Raw genomic sequence first — 26,870 nt, 5'->3', positions numbered from 1 at the left:
GACAACACCTTGGATGATTCCAGGGAAACATTTGGGGAAATGCCCAGGAGAGGAGAGTGCTGTAACCAAGATGGGTTATGTTTGTGCAATCTGCCCATTCCTGTTGCATTCACTGCGCAACCTGTGAGAATTGAATTGCCCAGTGCAACCTGGGGACCACTGTTGCTGTCTGTCTTGCTTGACCTTTGCTGTGTTCTGGAATGGATGTGCTGGTCTACTGCCTAGGAAGCCCATTGACATATATTCCATCTCTAAGAGAAGGTTGGAATGTGGCCAGCCAATCAAAACACAGGGCAGGGGAAAAGGGGATTGCTAGCAAACTTATTAAAACAACAGTATCTATTTCTATCACTGAAACATGATCAATGGGCCCCAGCATCCCACTTTTGGTACACTGCAACATTCTCATATGGCTACAAAGGAAAATAGATCTGCCCTGGAACATTTCTATGTATTCCCGATTATGTAACATTTCTCCTATTTGATATAATTCCCAGCTTGCATCATGGGTTTTTCATCAAGTGAAGCTTTTCAGTGAACTGATAGTCCTTCCAAATATGATCTGCTGTATCCAAATGGACAAGGAACAGGAAGCACCTTTATGAACAAGAAAGCGAAATGAGCACAGAGAAATTGGGCAGAACATGGTGAAACTCCATTACACACTGTCTCAGGCTGTCATGAATTGTACTGCACGTCCAACACTTTCCTCAGAGTCAACAACGGGTTTATGACTGATACAAGAGACCAGCAGGAGCCTGAAGCAAGCTGATACCTCTGACATGAGCATTCTGGTCAACTACTGCTGATTTCAGAGTCTTTCTATGACTAGCCATGTAAAAGGAAGGCAGAGCCACACAACTGGTCTGCATGCAAAGAAAAGAATGATCCAGGAAACAGATGCTTGAGCTTGATCATTAGAGTCTGAACTATCAGTCTTTGCTTTTTCACTTTCTACAGTGTTGTCCTGGGCAAGCCACTCCAGCTCTCTGGGGCTCAGTTTCCTTATTTATTAAATACAGAAAATCATTACTGTTCTACCCATCCAAGATTGGATATGGCACGTACAGAATTATAGCATGTTGGAACTGCAAATGATTTCATTGAGTCCAACATTCATCTGTTAAATAAGACTGTTCAGGTCCAGTGATGTCAAGGTCAAATAGTATAACTGGGGCCTTAGGAGGAATAGTAGGGACCATGAGTATAATTCCAGCCATAGGATATTTGAGCTAGAAGTCACCTGGGGACTGATATGGTGCAATATCTTTACTTTACAGTGAAGGAGTTTAGTCCCAGAGTAGCAGAGGAATTAGGGGATTAATGGGAAAACTGAGGAGGCCACTGGAGTATTTGGACCCCTTGTCACCTGGTCCAAGTGAGATGAGCTATATGCAAGGGTTTTCAGAAATCTAAACTTTGTTTTTAACACATGCGTAAATGATAAGAGGACTAAATACTGTCAAGGTCCATTTCAAATCTTGCAACTACTTTCCATAAACATCTCACAAACCAGAATTTCTCACTGAAGTCGTACTACCCGCTCTGGGCTTCCTGCAGGCTTTGAGCCAGTGCATCCAAGGCCTGGTAGAAGAGTTAAGCAGACTCCTGCAGGAGAAATTGTCCCTGTGTTCTGGATGGTGCAGCAGTACAGAAATCACTGCCATCATGATGGCAAGGAGCTTCAACTGATGAATTCCACTTCGTGCTTACCATGTGCTGTCCACCTGGTATGAGGTGCCATGGGAATGCACAGATGACACTTCTGGTTTTTTCGGGAGCTCACAGATGTGTGGACATAGATAAAGTGGGTTGGGACACCCAGGACCATGGGCTAAGACCTAAGACAGACCTTGAAATATGCTAACATAAAGGTATAAGCACTAAAAAAGCATGGTAGTTGAGTGCAATCATTCTGAGTGGCCTGTTCTGGAAGTGTTTGTGGCAACATGGAAGTTAATACTAAGTCTTGAAAATCCAGTAGTTGGTGAGTGGGGACTAAAGGGAGATCAAAGAAAAAGAGAAACTACAGCTTCAAGATGACGGAAGTATCAGAATAAGGTAGGATGTACCTTCCAATATAGACTTAGTGTAAAGCTATAGTTATTATAACCAGATGGTATTAGCACCAGGAGAGATGGAAAACAGAATAGAAAGCCAGAAACCAGCCCTTGTCTTCTCTGGGTTCCTGATCTATGACAGAGGTGGCCCTGCAGATTTATAGAGGAAGGATGGAATGGCCCATTCTTGTGGAGATAACTGGTTCTTTTTATGAAAAGAAAATAAAGTCAAATATTGGATCTCTACTTCATACTATGAACATGAATCAATGTCAGGTAGGTAAAAGACCTAAATATGGAAAACAAAACATTTTGTTTTTTGAGACAGGGTCTCACTCTGTTGCCCAGGCTAGAGTGCAGTGGCACAATCTTGACTCAATGCAACCTCTGTCCCCTGGCTCAAGCCATCCTTTCACCTCAGCCTCCCAAGTAGCTGGGACTATAGGTGCATGCCACTATGCCCAGCTAATTTTTGTAATTTTAGTAGAGATGGAGTTTTGCCATGTTGCCCAGGTTGGTCTCGAACTCCTGAGCTGAAGTGATCGGGCTGCCTTGACCTGTCAAAGTGCTGGGATTACAGACATGAGCCACCACGCAGGGCCACAAAACTTTTTAAAAAAGAAAATATAATCATGAGGTAAAGTAGGCCTGATTTGTTTGTTTATTTATTTATTTTTATTTTTATTTTTGAGTCTCGCTGTGTTGCCCAGGCTGGAGTGCAGTGCAGTGACATGATCTTGGCTCACTGCAACCTCTGCCTCTCGGATTCAAGTGACTCTCCTGCCTCAGCCTCCCAAGTAGCTGGGATTACAGGTGCCCACCACCACGCCAGGCTAATTTTTGTGTTTTTAGTCAAGATGGGGTTTCACCATGTTGGCTGGGTTTCACCATGTTGGCCGGGTTTCACCATGTTGGCCAGGTCTCGAACTCGTGACCTCATGTGATCCACCCATCTTGGCCTCTCAAAGTGCTAGGATTACAGGCCTGAGCTACTGCGCCCAGCCTAGGTCTGATGTTTTGATACTGATAAATTTATATTAAATTTCCAAACTCCTGCTTATCAGAAGATGCCATTAAAAAGGTGAAAGAATTCAGACTTAGAGAAAATATTCACATCTCATAACACCAACAAAGGATCAATATTCAGAATTTGTTTTCTAAACTAGTAAATGTGAGTAAGAAGAAGACAACCCAGGGACCAGGCATGGTGGCTCACACCTGTAATCCCAGCACTTTGGGAGGCTGAGGCGGGTAGGTCCCCTGAGGTCAGGAGTTCAAGACCAGCCTGGCCTACATGGCAAAACCCTGTCTCTACTAAAAATACCAAAAATTAGCCAGATGTGGTGGTGCATGCCTGTAATCCCAGCTATTCAGGAGGCTGAGGTGGGAGAATTGCTTGAACCTGGGAGGCAGAGGTTGCAGTGAGCTGAGATTGTGCCACTGTACTCCAGCCTAGGCACCAGAGCAACTCCAACTCAAGGAAAAAAAAAAGGACAACCCAGTAGAAAAGGAGACAAAACATTGGAATAGTCAATTCATAGAAGAGAAAATACAGATCATGAAAACATGTGCGAATAGAAGTTCATCCTTTTATTATCAGGGAAATGCAGAATAAACTATGGTGAGATACAGTTTCTCATCCATGATACTGGCAAACATTTAAAAGCCTGACAATTCCAAGTGTTGACAGGGATACAGACTGATGGGAGCTCTCATTTACTGTTAGTGGGAGTATAAATTGGTACCACCATTTCGGAGAGCAGCTGGCATTACCTAGTAAATTTAAATATGCACATTTTCTATATTCATGCAATTCTTCAGGTAAGTATTTCCTCTGGATTAAAACTCACAGGGAGTTCATTGGAGGCACCTATATGAATTGTTGCATGGTATACAATTGAAAATAACTCTCAGATCTATCAAAGGAGCTTGAGTAAATAAGTACTGGATAAATTTATTTATCCAGATGTATTAAAAGAGATTGATAGATCTGGATAAATAAGCTGTGGAATGGTCTTCCAATGGAATGATATAGAGAAGTACCCATGATGCACAAGGATCATGCTTATAAATAAAGTCCAGAAGACAGACCTGGTGGGAGAGATTTGCCTGAGGACTAAAAAGATCAGGGTAATAAACAAAAGGGATAAGACTCAGGGCCGTGCCTTTGTAGGGAAGCTTTTGCAGGACATCACGTGCATGGCATGATCTGAGAAGGCTTCTCTCCTGAACACCTGTCCATCAGATATCTGAAGTGACATCATTAGAGGAAAGGGACTCTGCCTTTAAAAAATCTGTCTCTCTGGCACCTATCAGAGTTCCTAACATAAAGTAAATTCTCAATAATGTATTTTAAAATGCATGAATAACGATTAGAACCAATTCTCCCCTTCTTTGTAGAAAGAAACACAGAGTAAATACAGGATGTTCTCTGAGACTATTCTCATGGCATTCACTTCCTGGCCAGACAGCTTTCTTTATTTCTCACTGTGGGTCTTCACAAAGTGAAAGGTACTGACATGAAGCACCTTTATGAACAAGAATGCACAATGAACACAGAGAAATTGGGCAGAACATGGTGAAACTCCATTACACACTGTCTCAGGCTATCATGGATCATACTGCACGTCCAACACTTTCTTCAGAGACACAGGGACAGCACGCTTATCACAGTGAGGGAAATTCCTTGGGAAGAGGCCACGGTTCAGTCTCCTGATGGCAGGACCAGCACAGCTCTGCATGCTGGATAATTAGGAGGCTTAGTTTAATTCCAAATATCTGGGCAAGAATCAATAGTGAGAGCATGAGGGGTGTGTGGCTGGACTGGTTTACGTGACGGGTCACGCATTAGGTGCCTAATTGATGTGGCTTCTCGGGATGCAGTAATGCCACTGACGCACACCACTTTCCTATTACTAGGCTTAATGGTTCATCTTTTGATTTCTGCCTCACTCCCAGCACAGTGTTATTTAAATAAGACCCTATTAGGAGATTTATTTATCATAAGGTACCTACTGACTCCAACCTTTTGACAACATTTCTGGGATTTGCTTCTTCCCCCTTGCATCCAAAATATCTGCCTGTCTGAACCCTTCTAGACCCTGCTCTAAGTGTCTCTTCATCTGGTTGTTTATTTGTATTATTTATAATAAACTAGTAATTGTGAACATAGAAGTTTTCCGAGTTCTGTGAGTTGTTTTAGGGAATTATCAAAACTAAGGGTGTTATAGGAAGCTGTGAATTTGTAGCCAGCCAGCCAGCCGAACTTGGGGTTACCCTGACTTTTGGCTGGTGTCGGAAGTTGGGGCAGTCTTTCGGGATGGAACCCTTTGTTTATGTGGTCTTAGAGAACTTCAGGTAGTGTCAGAATTGAATTGAATGACATCTAAATGGTATTGGAGGACTGGCGTTCGAACTCACAGAAATTAAGTAGTCCCCCAATGAATAGATCAGTGTATATTGATTTAGTGAAGGAGATACATGGGAGATTGTCAGGTACTATGGGGCATAGTAGGAGCGATAATAATATAATGACAATGATTGTGACAAATTCTAACTAGACAATTACACAGAGGGCTTTCACATACTTTGATGAAAGTTATTGGGCCAGCAAATTGTAGCTGCTTTTATGCACAAATTGCATCACAAATGTTGCTTTCTTGGGAGACGAGCCCTCATACAGTTTCCCTACTTCCCCTCCAGGCACTATAGTTTCAGGGTGTCTGAGGTCTCATATAATCAGATATTGCTGTCACACAAAATCTAGTCTTGTCATCACTCCACGAATTGTCCCTTCTGGATCCTTCATGTATTTGGTACAGGCGGTGATTTCAAATTTCTTTTGATCTCATGGTGCCTGCAATTTCTAAGGCCCTTTGATTACTCAAAAGAATCACAGGGCCACAATTTGATGGAGTCAGGGACTCAGGAATCCTTTCAAAGGCTTCACAAAGGCAAGAGAGAATCCTTTCAGCCAAAATTAAATCATAGCATTTTATTTTTATCAGATATTGCTATCATTTTCCCCCTCCCTTTGCTGCCATGAAAATTGAGAAACTGGGAATCCAATTACAAAGGCGAGATAAAAAGGGAAGATAGTAAAACATTTTAATTGAATGGAGAGACACGGAATCCTGTGGCTCTGGAGTGCTTCGAACTCTCCCTGTGTCACAGTAGCATGTCAGGGTGTCACAGGAGGGAGGAATAGTGAGGTGAGAGGAGAGAAAGAGACTGCCATGGGAGCATTCAACCAACAAGGGGACCATCATGCAGCACCCCGACGCCCTAGCATTGGTTACCTCTGATCACCTGAAACTACATACTGGCAGGCACAAGGCAGCCCAAATAAAATAACACATCTCCTCTGTGGGACTCATTTCAGATGCAGAGTCTCAGAGCTGAGAGAGAGACACAATGCAACCTTCAATAAATGAAGGTAACTTTGAGGAGCTTCCCTTGGAGTTGGGTTAGGGTTTTGCTTATGAGGAAAAAAAAAAAAAGCAGAGAGAGCAGTTTTCAGCAGCAGCATGGATAGGACTAACTCAGGTAGGTTGTGCCACCCAGATTTAGGTTCCTGTATCCAGTTTTCTGGCCTCCAGCTACTGCTAGTCTTGGCAACTCATCAGGGTTTTGGAGAACAGGGACAATGGTTCGGAGTTTGTAATCCAGGTATCAAAGAAAGACTGATTAAAGGCCTGAATAATGGTTACACAGGGATTGGTAGACCTGGAGCTTCCTGCTCTGGAAATAGTTCTATAACTAGAAGTAGATCTGGAAGTTCTATATTTCTTCCAAGGACAGAGCTCAAGTTTCAGAGAATCACCAGTCACTAGATTGCATTGTCATGGAAAGGTCTTGGACGTTAGGAATAATTCATGATTATCTTTCCATATTCAGTTCAACACCAAGTCTGGCTCAATTTACCTCCTAAATATGTCTTGAATAGTTGAATTTCTCCATCCTAGTCATCAATATTGTGGTGCAAACAAACATTATCTTTCTGCAAGACACTAGCAATAACCTTTTCTTGGGCTCCCTGCATTCATCTGGTTGCTCTGAGATATATTCTCCACATTTCAGCAAAAATGACCTCCTCAAAATATCAGTCTGACCATAACCCTTTTGTTCTAAATTAAAATTCTCCAAGTCCCAGCATGGACTGGCCCGTGTTCATGTCTCTGCCCTTGACTTTAAACCACACATCCTCCCTCACTCTCAAGCCCAGCTACACAGATCTGCTGTCTCTTCTTTCAGAGGAATCCCCCTGCTGTTCCTGCCTTCCAGACACTCTTCTACTTCCCTTCTTCTTATCTGCCATATCTCAGCTCAAGCCCTTATCCAGCAATGTCTCATCTGGTCACCCTAACCTCATAGTGTCAGAAACTGTTCAGAGCTGCATTCCTTTATTATTATTATTTTAGTTAACAGAGTTGATTATCATTATTCACAGTTCTGTTCAACAATGTTGCCATAAATCCTGAATTAGCGAATACCGAACCTCGTTCCTAGGGGAAATGTATGGCTACTTCATTGTAAGCCTCTGGTCACAGTATTTTTATCAACCAATCAATACATAACCTTGTCTTATGCATGCCTCTGTTTAAAGATGCTGTATTTAATACATATTTTAATTCATTAATATTAAATTTATGGTGAACAACACTATAACTCCAGGCTGAACAAAGCTTGCCTAATACATATTTTCTTTGTAAGACACATCACAGCCTTCTTGTGCTTAGAAATACTAGACAATGGGATCAGGCGTGGTGGCTCATGCCTGTAATCCCAGCACTTTGGGAGGCAAAGGGAGGCAGATCACTTGAGGTCAGGAGTTTGAGATCAGTCTGGCCAACATGGTGAAACCCGTCTTTATTAAAAATACAAAAATTAGCCAGGTGTGGTGGCACCTATAGTTCCAGCTACTCGGGATGCTGAGGCAGGAGAATTGCTTGAACCCAGCAGGCAGAGGTTGCAGGGAGCCGAGACCACACCACTGGGTGGCCAAGTAAAAGTCCATCTCAAAAGAAAAAAAAAAAAAAAGTAATACTAGACAGTGTTTCAACACTAGGCTTGGGGGCCATTTAAAAAAGTGAATTCACCAACAAAATGTGCAAAAATGAGAACATGTGTGGCACCAAATAGAATGTGAAAGAGACATTTGTTTATAGGAGGAGAGATTAAACAAGTCAGTGTCACTCTGGTAAACCTCAGCTGGGAACTTGCTTTTCAGGCCACTGTAATTTTTCACCACTCTGTGCATGACTGCAAATGAGGTTACCAATACATTTTAGTGAGCAGGCAAATTTGCAAATACGGAACTGGCAAATAATGAAGATCAATTCTATTTTATCCTCCATCGATTATAAGGTCTTTGAGGGTTGTTTGTTAATTTTTTGCTTTACACTTGGCCCACCGGACTTAACAGTGCCTAGGAAGGAAGTGGTAGATGCTTAATACATACGTGTTCAGAAACAAATAAATATGAGAAATGCCTGAGGCTACATATTGAAAAAATAAACCACAATCTTGGTCAGTTGTCTATTCATGTAAAGAAATGATTCAAGCCTTTCTACAGCCACCCTTGGGGTCTTGATCTGAGATGGACTTCCTGGCTGGATGATAGGAGGATGGTTCAGAATTGTTTTTCTAATCTTCTCCAATACAGCAACTCTATTGTTAAGGGACTGGCCAACCTGTGGTCTAATCCTTCATTGACTATATTTGTTCCCAGCAGGGACCACCCTTTGGGGTTGCAGGTTGTGAAGGGTGGCTTCACCCTTACCCATGCTGTGATTTGCCCAAAGTGACACACATAAAGGGCCATCGCAGGAACCAGAACTCAAGGTTTCTTCCACACCAGTACTCTTTTCTCCATACTACAGGATCCCCTTCCTGACAAGCACAGTGTTTGTGGTTACAGTTTATAATTCATTACTCTACCAATTACTGCAGAGAAAGAATGCTTCCAATTCAGAAACTCTAGCCTACAAAAGACCAGGAAAGTTGTATTGTAATTTTTACCATTAACTTGCTTTAGGATCCAGAGCAAATATACCTTGAATTACTTACATTGGTAAGACTTTTCTGTTAGGCATTCTATGATGGACTCCGATTGAATATCAGAGATACTCTACCCTCATAATCAGGACAACCAATTCTCTGACTTTTCTGGGAATTTCTCACCTCCCTTTATCTTCACAAACTCTGGAATAAAAGTATGGCAGCTATTTGTCTCCTCCTTTGACAGATGGGCAGGGCATGTACTTCTCAGGGCGATCAGGAGGAATGAGATAACATAGAGAAAAGCCCTCCATCAGCACACAGTCATTTCTAAATCTTAGGTCCAGATGAGTAACTGCCCAAGGTTGCATAAGCAAAATGGTAAGAGAGGTAATTTTTTTCCTGTCGTGTAATTGCTTCTGGACAAGCCAAAATTTGGAGACGATGAACATGTTCAGAAATGCTGCTCTGAGAAAGGTAGGGTTCCATGCTGGCCATAGATGGGTAAGTGTGAGAGAATTAATCAAAGCGTAGTGAAAGGGAGTTTCCTTTTCAGGTAGCACATGTGACCTACCGAGCCACCCAGGACTCTTTTCTGTGCCCAGGTAAGCAGAGGCTATGCTCTAATATCTGATGGATGAGTCATCTTCAAATGCAGCTTCATCAGCTTTTTCATGTTTTCCTTATGCTTTAATCCCATGACCACAGCAAAGCTGACTAAATGCCTTGTTTTCCTAGGACAGTACCAGTTTACATCAGTTGTCCTGGCACTATTAACAGTGCATCCTTTTGCTCTCTGAAGTGTCCCCCTTTGGACAATAAATTATATGGTCACCCTACCTATGGACTATGCCATCAAACCTGCTCAGCCTGGAATCCAATGCATCACCAATCTGCCAAAAACCTGCCCACACAACCTGCTCTTTCCTTTCTTCCTACCATCCATTGCTCAGCTGATGCTCTTTTCATTGTCCACAATCCATGTCATTCTCTTCTCCATGTAGTTATATTGTTTGCGATTTACTTCAAAACGCAGATAGCATAATGAATGTGTGTGTGTGTGTGTGTGTGTGTGTGTGTGTGTTCATTTTAATCTATACCCTAGAGGTGATTGATGAGTATGTGTAGTTCCTTAATAAGGACTGCATACTTCAGAGGTGCATAGTTAGTATTTTAAAAACTCAAATCAGAAACTGTAGCTCCAGAGGCACCCACTGCAGGCATCAGCTTTCTTTATTTCTCGTTATGACCAGTGGCTTTGTTAATTAGAATAACAGATGTTAGAAAGCATGTTTTCATTGATGGCTAGAATATGGAATTGGCTTGCAGTGTTGTACAGGCAGTCTTGTCCTAGTATAAATAAGGTATAAGGAGGCCAGGTGCGGTGGCTTGTGCCTGTAATCCCAGCACTTTGGGAGGCAGAGGTGGGCAGAGGTCGGGAGTTTGAGACCAGCCTGGCCAACATGGCAAAACCCTATCTCTACTAAAAACAAACAAACAAACAACAACAACAGAAACAGAAAAATTAGCCCAACATGGTGGCACATGCCTGTAATCCCAGCTACTTGGGAGGCTGAAGTGGGAGAATTGCTTGAACTCGGGAGGAGGAGGCTGCAGTGAGCGAAGATCGCACCACTGCACTCCAGCCTAGGTGACAGAGCAAGACTCTATCTCAAAAAAAAAAAAAAGGTATAAGAATCTAGTGAGAGCAATTTTGTTGTCACTTTGGAATGGTGTCCCTGGGGTTAGGAACCCAATCGGTCCCCTATCTTTCCTTATCAGATTAGGTCACCAGAACTGTGCCACAAGAATATTGCTGCATCTGCTTCAGTGCACGTCTTCACACGAGGACAGAGGGACAGGACCCATGTTGCTGACAGGGTTGTTGACAAAAATAAATAAACTCCGTAAATAAAGAGGTTTTTTTTTTTTTTTTTTTTTTTTTTTTTTTTTTTTTTTTTTTGTGAGCCAGTGTGAGTTCCTATGGCCTGGGGAACAGTCTCAAGAGGTCCTGAGAAAGTGGGCCTGTCGTGGTGAGGTTACACATTGTTTTTATACACTTTAGAGAGGCAGAAATTGTAGGTAAAATCATGAATCAATACATGAAAGGTATATATTTGTTCAGCTAAAGAGGTGGGATAACTTGGCCAGGCACAGTGGTTCACACCTGTAATCCCAGCACTTTGGGAGGCAGAGGCGGGCGGATCATGAAGTCAGGAGATTGAAACCATCCTGGCTAACAGGGTGAAACCCTGTCTCTACTAAAAAATACAAAAAGTTAGCCGGGTGTGGTGGCGAGCGCCTGTAGTCCCAGCTAATCGGGAGGCTGAGGCAGGAGAATGGCATGAACCCAGGAGGCGGAGCTTGCAGTGAGCCAAGATCACGACACTGCACTCCAGCCTGGGTAACAGAGTAAGACTCAGTCTCAAAAAAAACAAAAAACAAAAAACAAAAAAAAAACAGGTGGGATAACTTGAATCGGGGGTAGTGGTCAGCTTACAGGTCATAGGTGGATTCAAAGATTTTCTGACTGGCAATTGGTTGAAAGAATTAAGCTTTGTCTATACACTTGAAGTCAGTAGAAGTAAATGCTTGAGGTAAGATATAAAGGGGTTGTGGAGAGCAGGGTTCTTATTATGTAGATGAAGCCTCCAGGTTACAGCCTTCAGAAAGAATAAGTGGCAAATGTCTGTTTTGGGACCTTAAAAGGTGTCATATTCTTAATCTCTCCTAGATCTGGGAAAAGCCTGGCTGCATTATTGGAGAATCTCTACAGATGCAAATTTTCCCCACTAAAGATGGCTTTGCAGGGCTATTTCAAAATATACCAAAGAAATATATTGTGGGGTTACATATTTTGATTTCTTTCAGGGTCAGCTATCTGTCGTGTGATGCTATGCCAGAGTCAGGTTAGAATTTGGTATCTTATTGCAAAAAGGAATCTGTTGTCAGTCTTATGATCTCTATTTTATTTATAGAGATCATGTTAATGCTGGTCAGCTCTGCCTAAATTCCAAACGGAGGAGGGTATAATGAGGAATAATGAGGCGTGTCCCACCTGCTTTCCTGTCACGGCAGGGAATTCAGTTTTTCAGGTTTCTCTGGGGTTCTCTTGGCCCAGAATTTGTCTGGTCAGTTGGTTGAGGAAGCTTAGGATTTTATTTTTGGCTTACAGGTTGTGTGACTGTTTTCATACTTGTCTGCTAATAAACTTGTGTGCATATGGCAGAATTGAGTACTACATGGAGGGCTAACTACTTGGTAAATTATTACCTGGAAGCAAGTTAGTGGGAAAACTGGCATTTATCCCTCTTCTACCTTTTACTTTGGAGGCAACCAGTATCTACAAACCATAACTAAATAATCGGCATGGGTCAGTTTGCAAGGAATTTCATGCCTCTTTGCATGTTGGTCTCCTCTACCAAATTGACCCTCCTTCATATTCCCCATCCTAATTTATTCTCATCCTTCCAAGCCTAGTTCAAGTATTCCTCATAGCCAAAGTCTCCTGGCTACTCCAGCCCTTCTGAGTTCCTATTCTGAACTCCCATCCTGCTTAGAGCTGGAGGTATACAACCCAATACACGGTTATATAATCTAAGGGTTTTTTTTTTTTCTAAATATTTTTGTATGCACACTTAAAAAAAAAAACTAGGCTATAAACATCCTCAGTGTGGAAATGTATTCCCCTTCCATTGGAGCCACTTTAACAGCCTGACCCCAAGGTAAATGCATATTGTATACTCAGTAAATACTTGCTGGTCAATCAATTGACTTAAGAACCTGAACCAATAGACCTTGAGCCTCCATGCATTTGGGCTGTGAGGAAAGACAGAGGCCAGTTGATGAAGGATGCTGAATTCCAGGCTGTAGATTTAGTTTTGGTGATGGATGAAACTAGGAGCCATCATAGGCAGTTATTGTTACATTTCCATGTGAAATATGGGACCAGAGGAACAATCCCAGAACATCTGCCCAGGGCTGGAGGCCAATACATATCCTCCAGATGTGACTCAGGGATCTATGAATGCACTCTTCCTGCTCTGTTGGCGATGAGGTAACAGGGGGACGGAGGCAAGATCCAGGAGGAATACTGATGAAATGAAAGAGACATTACTAGGTGCACCACCAGAGAGCAGTTGATTTCTAGGTTCTGAATATTGTGCTGTAAATATCAGCGTCTTAGGATCTCAGTGGGAGAAAGGGCCCTCCGAGATCACCTAGCCCAGCCTCCTGCCCAGTGCAGGATTATTAACTATGGCAGGCTGATGTTAATTAGGGTTCCCTGCTGCTTCCCCTGTAAAGCTCCTTTTCTCAAGGGTCTATCCCTCAACTTTTATATCCGGTTAGGCTACTGCCCAGAGGACATTTTCCCAGTTCAAATACCCTTTTGTTTTCTTTTGGATTCACTTCTTTTAAATGTTTTCCTTAAGAACAAGGCAACACGAAAGTGGGTGTCCAGGTGGTACATGTTGTATCTCCTTTGCTACCCCTCATTTTTCTAATTAATTGGTCCATTTTCAAAGCAAAAGCTGGCAGGCGCTTGCTCCTTTAGGGTCTTTCTAAACCTGCCAAAAACAGCCATGTTAAAAAACCTATTTTATGACTAGGTTTTCCAAAGTTACAGCCTCTCTCATTCCAACCAGCTTGGCGAGAAGGAGGCCAAAACACAGATTAAGCCATTTTCTCCTCGTTATCGCCCCATTAAGCTTGCAAAGATGCTGAGGAAGCCCAGCGCTTCATCTACCTGTTCTGGCCAGGGAACCAGCAAGAATTTAGCACCTTCCTCTGAAAGGAGCCATTTATCCAATGAGTCAGGGAGAGGCTCCTCCTTTCCTGGCTGGAAGAGGAAACCCTACAAGTAAAATGCAGTAAAACCTTGGCGGCTCAGAACCTGTGGGGAATGAATCATTCTGGCAAGGGAAGTTTTTCAGGTTTCTTAGGGTGGCTTCCTTAGCCTTCAAAATTCAAAATAATTCTAGCTATTTTGGAAATTTCTATAGGGTATATTCTGTATTTCCATGTCTTCTTAAATAGAGAATACTCACCACAAGTTGTTCTTGTCTTTATTGCTGAGAGCCATCTTTATTGACATCTATTCTTATGGCTTAAATGAATGATGTGAGGCATGAAAGACTGGTGGTTACACCCAGGATGCAAAACGCTTTGCATTCTCATACCTGCATATAATAGTGTTTATGCCTCCTTCCTCTACTGCAGTCAATCAATCTACCTTCAATAGATGTCCTCAAAAAAGCATCTAATTTACACATACAACAACTTAGATGTATCTCATAGTAATCTTGCTAAGTAAAAGAAGCTAGACAAAAAGAAATAAAAGAAGGAAAGAATGAAAAAGATGCCACACTGTGTTGATTCCATTTATACGAAACTCTAGCAAGGGCAAAGTCATCTGTTGTGACAAAAAGCTGATCAGAGGCTGCTTGGAGTGGGTGGCAGGGGAGGAAAAGGAGTAGGAAGGATGGAAAGGAGGGATGACAAAGGGGCATAAGGTAATTTGGGGGGAAGATAGATACTTCATTATTTTGATTGTGGTGATGGTAGCAAATTGCATACTTTAATAAGTGCAATTTATTTTATATTAATTGTACTTCTGTACAGCTGTTTAAATATATACATATGTAAATAAAAACTGCACACTCATTCACCAAAATTCTTGTGGGAGCACTTCAGTACCAAGTCAGGAGGTGAACATTTAGCGAGAAGAGGGAGGTGGAAGAGACAGGCAGAACACAGGGCTTTCTGGGTAGACCCCTCCGCCAGCAGGCGTTGGGGGGCACCTGCTCTGTGGTGTGCAGATCCCAAAGAAAAGATGAATGCCAATCACAGTCACCATTCACCTAGGGCTACCTGCGCTGCAGGCTTGCTCCCAGCATTTCACAGCTACTGACTCATTTACTCCTCAGGACAACTCCAGGACACAGAGGAGCAAAAATTTTTAACCTATTTTATGGATAAAAGAAAAGAAAGATCAAGGCAAAATGGGTTCTAAATGTGAGGGGTCATCTAGAATGTACATTCAAAAGATGATTTCCAAAGTTCTGTGATTTTACAGACCAAGATGGACCCACAGAAGTAAATACATTTATACGTTATTGTGACGAAAGTGCTTAGGAACTTTCTTTCTTATTCTTCAGGTGGTGTAATGGGAATTTGGTAACTTCTTTTACTACTGCCACTGTAGTACAGGAAGTTTCCAGAATTACAAAAGAAAAGAGGAATATATGTGGCTGTCACATGAACTGAAACATGTGGCTACTGCATGCACATCCCCAATGTCTCCAGTGCTTCCTCATGCTACTGGCTGGGGTCTAAAGTGTTTGTAATGGAGGGTTAACAGGAAATTCTCATTCAATAGACAAAGCAAAATGCAATTGTTCTTTGGGGTCCTAATATGCAGACTTCCACTTACAATAAAGGGCAATGACTGCGATTAAATTTTTATATAGTTTCTTCTATTATATCACTGATTACCTACAAATCCTGGAGCAAACCATTCAGCATTGACCACACCTCAAGGAACAAAAGCAACACAGGCTTTTGAATAGGATGCTGAACAAATAGGATGCCAGAAATAGTCCCTTTACCTTAAATTATTAGTTTCCATAAGAAGAAACTGAGACTAATGTCAGAACCTGTTTGTATGGTATACCACCATGTACAGTAAACTATATATAGTTCTCATTATAAAATTGGGCTTCATCAATTTCAACAGACACTTTTTAAGTTAAAAAACATTCCAAAGATTATTATTAATAGGTGTCAATACTGGGTGGGCTTAGTACAGAGCTCAGTGCTTGGCACTCAATAAACACTTATTAAATTAATGAATGGAGTCAAGATCCTCTTGCCCAAAATAAGCACAAACTTTAGCTTAACCTTGCCTTCTAATTTGACAAGGCATATTAAAGACTAGTTGGCTATAAGTGGCATAAGTTCCTTTAGACAGAGCAGGAGTTTACACCCCTTCAAACTTCCCGCCATGCCTAGCAAAAAGGTGATGTTCTTCATGAGCCTTCAGTAAAGATTCATGAGTTAACTGATTGCAATTTACTGACTCTACAATATTTCTCAAGACCAGTTCTGGTACATATCTACTGTTATTTTCTAGGCATATTGTAGAATATAAATTATACTGTCAATACAAATTAAAGGGCATTAAACTATGCTTTGAATTTCAAGAAAATACCCTTAAAAATTTCTGTTAGATAGCTCCTACCTGTATTATGACTCTTTCCCAAGTATCTCTTTTCTAGTATAATAACTCCTACAGATTTACTCTTGGAGTCAGTCACTGGCTTTATTGCATACTGTAGCCACTATTACAAATAAGGATTTTTTTTTTTGCCTCTATCTAAATATTTTCATCTCTTGGTTCCAGACTCCTCTGCTTGATCCTCTGAGAAGGCAAATAATTTCTTCTGTCAATGGATATGATGCCCCAGAAGATACTGATGCATTTGGGAGTATAATTTGGCTGAGGAAGGAGATAACCTGAAACCACAAACCACCCTAAACACTCTATTATTAGCAAAGAGAAAAAAGCCAAATTGAGTTGGAGAAAAGCCTTGCTGAATGTTAAATTGCCAGAGCTGTGTAGCTCAGGAGATTTCAGCCCATTTACCCCAGCTGCATTTTTATGAATTCTTCAGGAAAGAACTTTGAAATAGAAAGACTAATAGTCAGGATCTGAATGACTGCATTTGCTCCCAAAGGTGGTCTGAATCTTGAGAAACATGGCTGGGAAATTCACGTGCAAATGTCGCCAGGACCAAGCCCTTATGTTGTTCTCCTCGTGCAAAATTGTGTCACCCCAATGGTTGCCAGCACTTTTATTTCAATCTAAGCTCTGGACTTAGTTGAGGAACCATAATTCCAAAAATGTCTCTGCAGGCCAAGATAGCAGTTGTCAACCTGGATTGAGACTTTGACTCAACTTTGCAATTTTTTATTCCTCTTTGGGTTTTTAATTCTCTTTGATGTATGGTTATGTATTTGCCTTATTTCCTCCTTCTACTATTTTGGAAGTCTCTTGAAAGAAGTTCCTACAGCAACCATCCAGGACCTGGTCCTTAATTATTAGTGGGCACAATAATATACAGTCATTCCTTAGTATTTGTGGGAGATTGGGCAAGACCTCCCATGGATACCAAAATCCATGGATACTCAACTCCCTTATATAAAATGGTGTAGTATTTTCATATAACCTATACACATCCTTCCATGTAACTTTAATTATCTTTAGATTACTTATAATACCTAATACATGTAAATTCTATACAAATAGTTCTGTTGTATAGGGAATAGCAACAAGAAAAGAAGTTTGTACATGTTTAGTACAGGTTCAATTTTTTTTCAAATATTTTTGATCCACAGTTGGTTGAATCTACAGATGTATAACCCACAGATACAGAGGGCCAACTGTATTTGAAACCAGAACTGATTGCCAAGGAGAAATCCAGCAGTATGAAAACAAAGTAAATCCACCACATTAGATGATTGGAATGTTACAGCTTCCCTTAACTTCAGAGAAGTTTTAGAAGAGAGGTAAGAGTAGACATGGATTTTGAAGGGGACAGGATTTATTCTTTACAAATAGCTAAGTTTTTTAGACCCATCCAGCTGCCACTCAAGAGCAGAGATGAGGCTTCTCATTGTTAACCCCACCTGCTGTCTGCACAGAGGAAGGTCAAATATGGCCTGAACTCCAATGATAAGAAGAGATCACTTCATATTCAGAAGTAAAATATATTTGTTTTCCTGGAATATTTCAGAGCAGGTCTGAGTGTTTTGTGTTTGTGTTTTTGGTGCAGGAAAATAGATGGAACAAGAATGCTAGACTGTTGAGGATCATTCAAGTAATGGTACATGAGGGCATATATACTATTCTATTTTACGTATGTTTGAAGGGTTAATTTTTTTTTTTTTTTTTTTTTTGAGACGGAGTCTCACTCTGTCACCCAGGCTGGAGTGCAGTGGTGCGATCTCGGCTCACTGCAACCTCCGCCTCCTGGGTTCATGCCATTCTCCTGCCTCAGCCACCCGAGCAGCTGGGACTACAGGTGCCCGCCACCACGCCTGGCTGATTTTTTTTTTTTATTTTTAGTACAGACAGGGTTTCACGTGTTAGCCAGGATGGTCTCGATCTCCTGACCTTGTGATCCGCCTGCCTCAGCCTCCCAAAGTGCTGGGATTACAGGGGTGAGCCACCGCACCCGGCCAGGATTAAATATTTTTTAAATTATGTAAAAACTAAAAAAGAGAGGGTTACTTCTTTGCCATCTTTAGAAACTTGCTGAGGGAAGAGCAGCTCCATGCTGCTTGTCAAAATTTTTATGTAGTTTTAAAATAATTTTGTATTTGTATAAGGGGATATTACAGGAGACTTGGCTTTAGGTTTTACTTCACTGGGTTCCGAAATCTGAAGACAAAGGGAGTTAGATGTCCGTATATTCTAAAGATGGATGCCTGAACATCGATGCAGTACTTGCTAGGAATATGGCTGTTGTGGGTTGAATGGTATCATATATGTCTCCAATTATTTTATCCAAAAGTCTTACAGAATTTGGGGCACAAAAATATCAAGAATTTTAGCTATGTATTTTCTTATGTTCCTTGGGTTTTATGTTATATCACCATTTGTATATTTTTTCAATCACATATTTTTTGAAAATGCATGAAACACTTCCATGTTTGTGTGGTATGTGTCATTTTATCCTCACAACCACCACATAAATTCAAGAAGGCAGAGATTATCCCAAACTTTTAGCTCAGGAATTGTAGACTCAGTGCAACAGCTTCTCTAGCTAGTGAGTGTCAATGAAAGACTTGATCCAGAATCTTGATCTTCTTGTTTCAAGCCCAATATTCTCTTTCTCTAATACAAGACTTTCTGAATTGGAAATGGCCCGAGGGACAGCATGTTAAGGGTCTGGCGGGAGAATGAAGACTTGCCTGGGTGCATCACATCCATGACCTCACATCTGCGTGCAGAGCTGAAAAAGGATCTATGTGTGCTAATTCATGAAGTCCATATTCCATGTTCCTGTGGGCTATTTGGGATGGGCAGGCATTCTGCCTTCTTTAGTATATCCTCTATCACTCAAAGATAGGGCATGACTAACATTCCACGTTCATCACTCCTCAGCCTCTGGCAACCATGCACCATCATCACTTACACACAAAAATGTTTTCCCAGCCTCCCATCAGAAGGCCATGTGCTCTGAAATGCAACCTCAAGCCTAATGATAAATTTTCCCCCAGCTACCCACACTCTTTTGCCTGTGACCAATTGTCTGTGACCAATTTCAAGTCCAGCTGGACAGGCTTAGGGGTACAATTGGAAGCCAAAAAAAGAGGCTGTCTTGATGTAACACAAACACCAGAGTCACAGTCATGGCTCTGGCCTCACTAGCTCCTTGCTTGACCCCACTGAATGAGCTGGCTGGGATATCAGTTCTGCTTGCTTTCCAGGTCTCAGCTTACACCCAAAGACTCATCAACCAAGCAGGTTCAGACCCACCTTCAGTGACTGAAATCCAAAATTACTTAATTATTTGAGCCTTAGTTTCCTCATCTGTAGAATGAGATATTATTTTCTCTTTGCTGAATGGTTATGAAGGTTAAGTGAGAGTATGTATATAAAGCACTTGTCACTGCACACAGCATAACCTCAATAAATGGTGCCCATGATAGCAAGGATGATAATAAGTTTACAAGTATTATTTATTATATTACAAACCATGATGACTTGGAATTTAAACTGGGTGTCTGCTTAGTTGAGTTTACCTAAGTTTTTGTTTGTTTGTTTCTTTGTGTTGGCTCCATGCATGTATAGTATCTCCTTCTATCTTTTTCCTTCCCAAATAAACATCTATTTCTGGTCAAGCACTGTGCTGGGCACTGTGGGAGTTACAAAGAAGAGAAAGATGCGCTTCTAGACTTGCAGGCATTTAGAATCTCACAGCAGAGTCAAGGTATACATATTTTAAACAATTGGATAACAACACAGCCTGGTGGCAATTGAGAAAAAGTGGGGGAAAAAACCTTCCATTCTTGCTCCACTGAGTCTTACCCCCTCCTTATAAATTACCTCAGGTGTCAATCACTAGCTTTGGCCCCAAATGCTCAAGCACATTTCTAAATGGAAGCTTCCCTGGGACACAGTCTTTTCTATTTGTAGAGGGTGTTGTAGTCTGCAAATTGATGGTTATTTGAAGATATGCTAGGGAGGAGGACAGGGATCACTGTAGAGGCAGGGTGCTGCCAGCATGCACACATACACACTCACCATCCCTAAGGCTCCCCAAGTTCAGTCTCTTTGAAATGAACTTGCCTCACCGTCTTGCAAGAAATATATAATTGTATGGCCATTTCCTCCATCATAATCTGCTCCATAATACAGAAGAAATGCTACCTTGCCAAAGGAAATAAGACATTGGCAATCAGCATCTCTCCCCAGACCTTGTCAAAGAGCCATAACCGTAACAAAATAAACAAATAGATCATCAAAACATTTCTTTTCCCTTTCCCCTCACTTGTCTCCTTTTTTTCTTTCACTTTGAATGCTCCATTAGAGTGTAGAAAATTTCACAGTTTTCTCCAGCTCTGGAAAAATCGTTAGGCCCTTCTGCTGGTCGGCTTTGGAAACATTTGGAACAAATTATCTCTACTTTTGGAATCTGAATAAAGGAATGTGAGCTTCACTGGAGAAATGTGAAATCTAGGGCGGGATTCGCAAAATGGTTTAAGGTTTGCTTTTGCACACATACTTTTTTTGAGTTTGTTTGGGTTTGGAACGTATTATAAGAAAAATAACAAGATTTGCAATGTGCTTTTCATAATTCCTTTGCTTTTCATAAAAACCAATTGGCTCCTCCTCCAGTGCTCCCCCATCACCTTGCAGAAGGAGCTCCCATCTTTAGTGTTAAGCATATGCTTCTTACATAACATGTAATCTACCAGTTAGGGTCAAGAAGGAGAAGGAAGATTTTCTGGGAACTTGTTCTTTACCAAATCACAAATTTAATCCTATTGTTATTCTATCAACTTCTTGATGTCCAAATACCCCTCCAAGAAGTTGATGCAGCCCCTGACGGAGTTACTGAGACTTCATGAATCTCAAGACTGAGTTGTCTTATCTGAGCTCAAGAGCAGCTGTCTCAGGGCATAACCTCAGTGCAACTGAAACCCTGAAAATGCTCTGACAGAGTTGGCTTTTGTCCTACGCTAGTATCCATGGATTTGTCCATCATTCCTGTCTCTGGCCCTGTGGTTGATGTTCAGTGATAATAAACAGAGAGACCTCCTACTTGAGCCACAAGCAGCATTCCCTGAGATGCGTTTGCTGGGGACTCCAGGGCCACACTTCCTTTTTGCTCTGCAGACACAAGCACCTTTAGGAGGAGAATGCACTTGCTTTCATATGAGAGGCAGGAATAAAGAGTCAGATAAACAGGCCTGGGAAAAGGGAGCATGAGGAGGAGAGGGAACAGAGAGCTCTAAAGCCTTTGTTCCAGGAGGAAAATCCTTATGGAACAACATTTTTTTTTCTTCCACTTTGTTTTTTCAGTTGCCAGGAGGGCTATGTTTACCAAACCTGCTTAATTGTCTAGACAGTATATTTCCAACATTCTCTTCAGCTATCCCCATACAAACATGATATCTGTCAAGTCATGTCCTTCTCATTTTTAGTTCAGAGAAAAGTAGGCACCATAATCTTTCTATAGTTTATGAAGTCTCATTCAGAGGCTGTCTATGAATTTACCAAGCCTTATCGTTCCCTTCGCTCACTCCTACCCCTATAATTTAGGTAAATATACATCACACCCAACCAATGACATAATAAAAGTGCCTGGCCTAGTCCATCAATGGATACATACATAAACAAAATGTTTTCAGCCTCAAAAAGGAAGAAAATTCTGACACATGCTACAACGTAGACGAACCTTGAAAACCTTATGCTGTGTGAAGGAAGCCAGACACAAAAGGACAAATATGTATATGATTCCACTTACATGAAGTACCAAGAGTAGTCAAATTCATAGAGACAGAGGTAGAATAGAGGGTACCAGGGACTGTAATGCAGAGGAGAAGAGATTGAGGGTTTTTGAATGGGTAAAGTGTTTCTATTTGAGTACGGTTTCTGTTTGGGATGATGAAAAAGGTCTGGAGACGGATAGTGGTGATGGTTGCATGGCATTGTGAATGTATTTAATGCCACTGAGCTGTCTCATTTAGCATGGTACACTGGGCTACATTTAGCATGGTAAAAATGGTAAAATTTATATGTAAATTTTACCAAAAAAGCACTGGGCTATTGATTTGCAGGCCCTTATTACTAGAAAAAGAGCCCAAATGCACATTCTTCAAGAGTAAAAAAATATACTAATTACATTATGGCTCCTACCAAGTAGGTGGGATAGCTAGCTCATAATAGGGAATTGTGGTGCTTAGAACCTTGCTTAAATCAGGAACATCTTGGGTTGAGCATATTTTATTAAGAGGAGAGCTAGGTAACTCTCCACTCCCTCCACTGCCAGGAATTTCCTAATGAGAAAGCTAGCTAGCTGGCTGGCTGGATGGATGGATGGATGGATGGAGAGATAGATAGATAGATAGATAGAATGACTGATTGACTGACTGATTGATATATAGAGATATCTCAAATAGAGAAGGGAAAAGTCTGGTTCTGTGAAGTCCTAGCTGTTGTAGGAAAACTGACTTTTTGTGTTCCTGCTCTCCATCCTCACCCTCATGTAAGACCCTCTACTAAAATCTAGACTAAAAAATACAGTCTAGGCATGAGGCTTCAACGAGGCTTCCTACTCCTGGACAGGAATTGGGGGAAGGAAATTTGTAGAGCCTGCCCTAAGTCCACTCATCCAACCTGTATGAGGAAAGAGGTGTGCCTGGAAAGGCCAGTCTCTGTGCCTTAGTATTTGGGTGCAGGAAGCACAAGGACAAGCACTCTGCCCTTTCACACAGTAACCCTGCTCACTAGTAAAATGGTCTGCAAAAAGGACCTTACCTCTACATAGTTCCATTAGCCTCTCTTTCTTTGAGTTCCAGGAGGGTAGGGGAGATGACTCAAAAGGAATGGTTGAAGGGGCAGAGGAGTTGGGGAGAAGCACTTTTGCTCCTCTCCTCAATATAATTTATATGCAGTCTGGAGTCCTTCCTCTTCTTCATCAGTAGCTTTCCTATACATTTTAGATATTGATAATATGATTCCCACATTCAATGGTATACTCCTGTAGTTTTGAGAAGATATAGAGAATCCAAAGGAGGTGCCACCAAGAGAAAAAGGGAATCATTTATGAGGATGCTAGCCAAATTTTGGGACTGATGAGTAAAACCTGTGAAAAACTTGCATTCAGGTGGAGAATTGTGGTGCTTGTAATTTTACTCATATGTATATTTTGGACAGACCATCTCTTACTGTTTTTCTTCTGGCTAGGACGATGCAAGAAAAAAGATAGTTTAAAACAAATGGCACCATTTTGGTAATTCCCTTTTTAATTCAGAAAGATGGTAGGAAAGTGTGAAAGAGAGGCCATCCAGCTAGAAATCAGGAGGCCTGGGTGGGCGTGAATGCAACTCTGCCATTGTATGTGGCTCTGAGTAAATCACATCTCTGCTTGAATGATCAGCCTGAATGTAGAGCAGTGGTGTAAAGCAGGATGTTCTTTGAAATCACTTGGAGTATTTTTCTCTAAAAAGTATTTATGCCTGGACTTCACCCCTCACTCACTGATCCAGACTCTGTATGTGTATTTTGGAGGGTGCAGGAAGAATTGAGGAGTTTGTTGGGGAGGGGAACACAGGCACCCAGGTTTGGAAACAGTTCCCTGGATAAATTAACATGCATCCCTGGTTTGCATCCATTGATCAAGATTACAGCTTAGGTCACCTTTAGTTCTAGTATTCCTATGATTCTATAAAAACAGACTGAATACCCACCAAGACCATTAAACACGGCTGTTACGAGGATCAAATAAGAAAATAATGCATATGGATGTCCTAGAAGGTAGTGCTACACAAATGTAAGCAATTATTAGGAGTCCCATAATTCTATGCATTATCCAAGAGGTTCATCAAATATTAACCAAACCCTCTTAGATTAGAAATTCTGCAATGTAATTCTGGAGAACAGGATCGACACTTGGCACTTTTGTTTGAGTTTCTCCTAGGGAGAGGATTCACCAGTGTAATAATACCCTTGCTTGTTTTCTGGTCATGTGAATGTATGTAAGTCACAAGGAGACAGTCTTATGAATGTATCCATTTCCCAGCAAAGGGGCAGCTGTGAAAAAACCTGTCACCTATCTAAAACCTGCCCATTTTCCCCAGCTCAGAAGCTGTGTATCCTGAAAGTTTCTGGTCATCCGAGTGTGGGTCACTGACGTTGACACCACCCATTCCTCAGAAGCTGAGACTCACCCGTTGACTTCTAGAGGGAAGTCTTTGCCTGGAAACCTTCATTTCCATTGAGCTAATGAGAGCACTGTCACCTAAATTTTCATTGTTTTAAGAGCAAGTGGAGGCTGACAGTTTCCTTTCAAGCTTGAATGATGAAGAGAAAACATCCCACGGCCTCATCTGGCTGGCTTGCTGCGAGGTAATGAGCCCTGCACAGCACCCATCTTTGCTAGACTGGGATGACCTTATGTCTGGTAATGCATCAGGGAGGAGTGAAAAACGCACCGCAGGTCCCGCCAACAATTCCCCCAGGATGTGCTGAATGTGCCAAACAGTTTAGTAAATAGATCTCGAGTTACGGCGTTGAAACATATTCCAACATATTGCAACAGAGAATGTCTCAATCTAAAGGTCATACTTTACTTTGCAAAGACCCAGTGTGAAGGGGTTGTGTGTGTGTGTGCGGGGGTAGGGGGGCGGTGGCTGAAAGGGGAATGTTATGGAGGTGAGGGTCAGGAGATAAAATATTCATAGCATTTAAAAACAAATTTCACAACCTTCCCTGGCTAATTGCATTCTAGTCTCAGTCCAGACAGGGCATTACATGTGCTGCCAGTCTTTATTCCAAGACTTGCTGGAATTCCTTGGGATAGGGTAACAGCCCCAGGGGGTGCGGTGAGGGGGAGGAAGGGGAGCTGAGCCTATCCTGCAGAAGCTAGGAGGGTGTGAGGTGATGGGGTGAGGCCAGGATGGAGTTCAGAGGCTTCAACTTTCCTGACTTCTTGTTTTATTTGCTTTTAGAGTCCTTGGGGGAGGAATAAAAAAGGACTTAGACATGTGAATCTTGCTTAAAATAATCGTTGGCGATTGCTTGGGTGCAGAAAAAGAGTAAAAAGATTGAAGAAACTTGGATCAAAGCTGGTTTCACAAGTACAAGGAAACAGTGGCTGCCACCATGGCGTGGTTTAAAAAAATGCCTGGAGAAGGGACATTCTGGATCCACTGCTATGGGTTCACTACTGAGGATCCTTAACAGAGTGTTCCACTTTGACTCAGTAGATACTTACTGAACAGCTATTATGTTTCTAGTAATATATGGGGCATGGAAAGTTCAATACCTATCTTTGAGAAGCTTATTCCAATTTAATAGATGGGCATATACCCCACAAGCCACTAAAGAAAGGGTTTTTGTGCTTTCAAATTATAACGTCTCTTTCACATGTTCTCTTTCGCCTTCCTTCCCTATGGCCATTAAACTTGAACCCTCCAGTGCATGCGTGTTACATGCAGTACTAAGAGTAGTTCAACAGTCATCTCTGAGAAGGGTGATGAAAACCCAAAGAAAAACCTGCAACTTCTCAATGTCTGTTAGTGCAAATGCCCCAGAAAACAGGATGCATTTTTGGTCTTGGGAGGTGGAAGGCAGGGCTGAGACTACATACTGGTGTTTGGAATCTACCTTGGCAAACAAGTCCACTGAGATAGGAATCTTAATTCAATCGGGTGGCACACAGGAAGTGCTAGGATGCTGTGGGACATCCCTGGTCTCCCCAGAACACATTGACTCAATGTCATTAGGCTGAATCCTATTAAACTGCTAATGTTTAACTGATTTTGAACTACAAAAACGGCAATTTTAGAGGCTTCAACCTAATATAAAGCAGAATTTGAAAGAGCCATAATGAAAGCAAACACAATCAAAAGAAGGAGAGAAAAAAAATATGGTCAGATTTAGGAATTTATACTTCTTAAACCTCCATTTCTCTTTCATCTTCCCTTTGTCCTTCCCAGACTTGTTAAATCTTTATGGGCAAATACTTTCAGGGAGGATATAGCTGGCTGAGAGAAAGACTCTGAAGAATGATGTTTAACACAATGGTGGCTTCTTGGGAGAGGCCTGACACAAGGAACAGAGATAAATAGTTGGGAAAAAGAGGAGACATTGCAAAAGACATATTTTGCTTTTTCATAGTTCTGTAAATAATCAGTTTACTGAGGTTATTGTTCCAACAGTCTCAATGTGTTTGCATTAGTTAGAATGCATTAACGAACATAGATAGTATTCACACACCAAAAGCCTAGCTTGGTTCCCATCATAATTAGTTTACTCTGAAAAAATAGCCTTGTGAGCGCCATACGGTCTGAATTACACACCTCAAGACGACTATTCTTTAGGATGCAGCCACGTAGTATTTTTGTTTGTTTTGTTTTTACATCAAACAGGACGAAAAGAATATAATTTCAACTTTGCATTCATCTCTGTTGTCTAATTTTAATTTCGAAATAATTATTAGAAAAAGTTTGTGTGATCTCCAGTTTATCAATTCAAGCATTGACAATAACAGGTTATGCTGGATGACTTCTCAGTTT

This window comes from Pan troglodytes, chromosome 17 (assembly GCF_028858775.2).
Source record: "Pan troglodytes isolate AG18354 chromosome 17, NHGRI_mPanTro3-v2.0_pri, whole genome shotgun sequence".
Lineage (NCBI taxonomy): Eukaryota > Metazoa > Chordata > Mammalia > Primates > Hominidae > Pan > Pan troglodytes.
Note: the sequence above shows the minus strand (reverse complement) of the source record.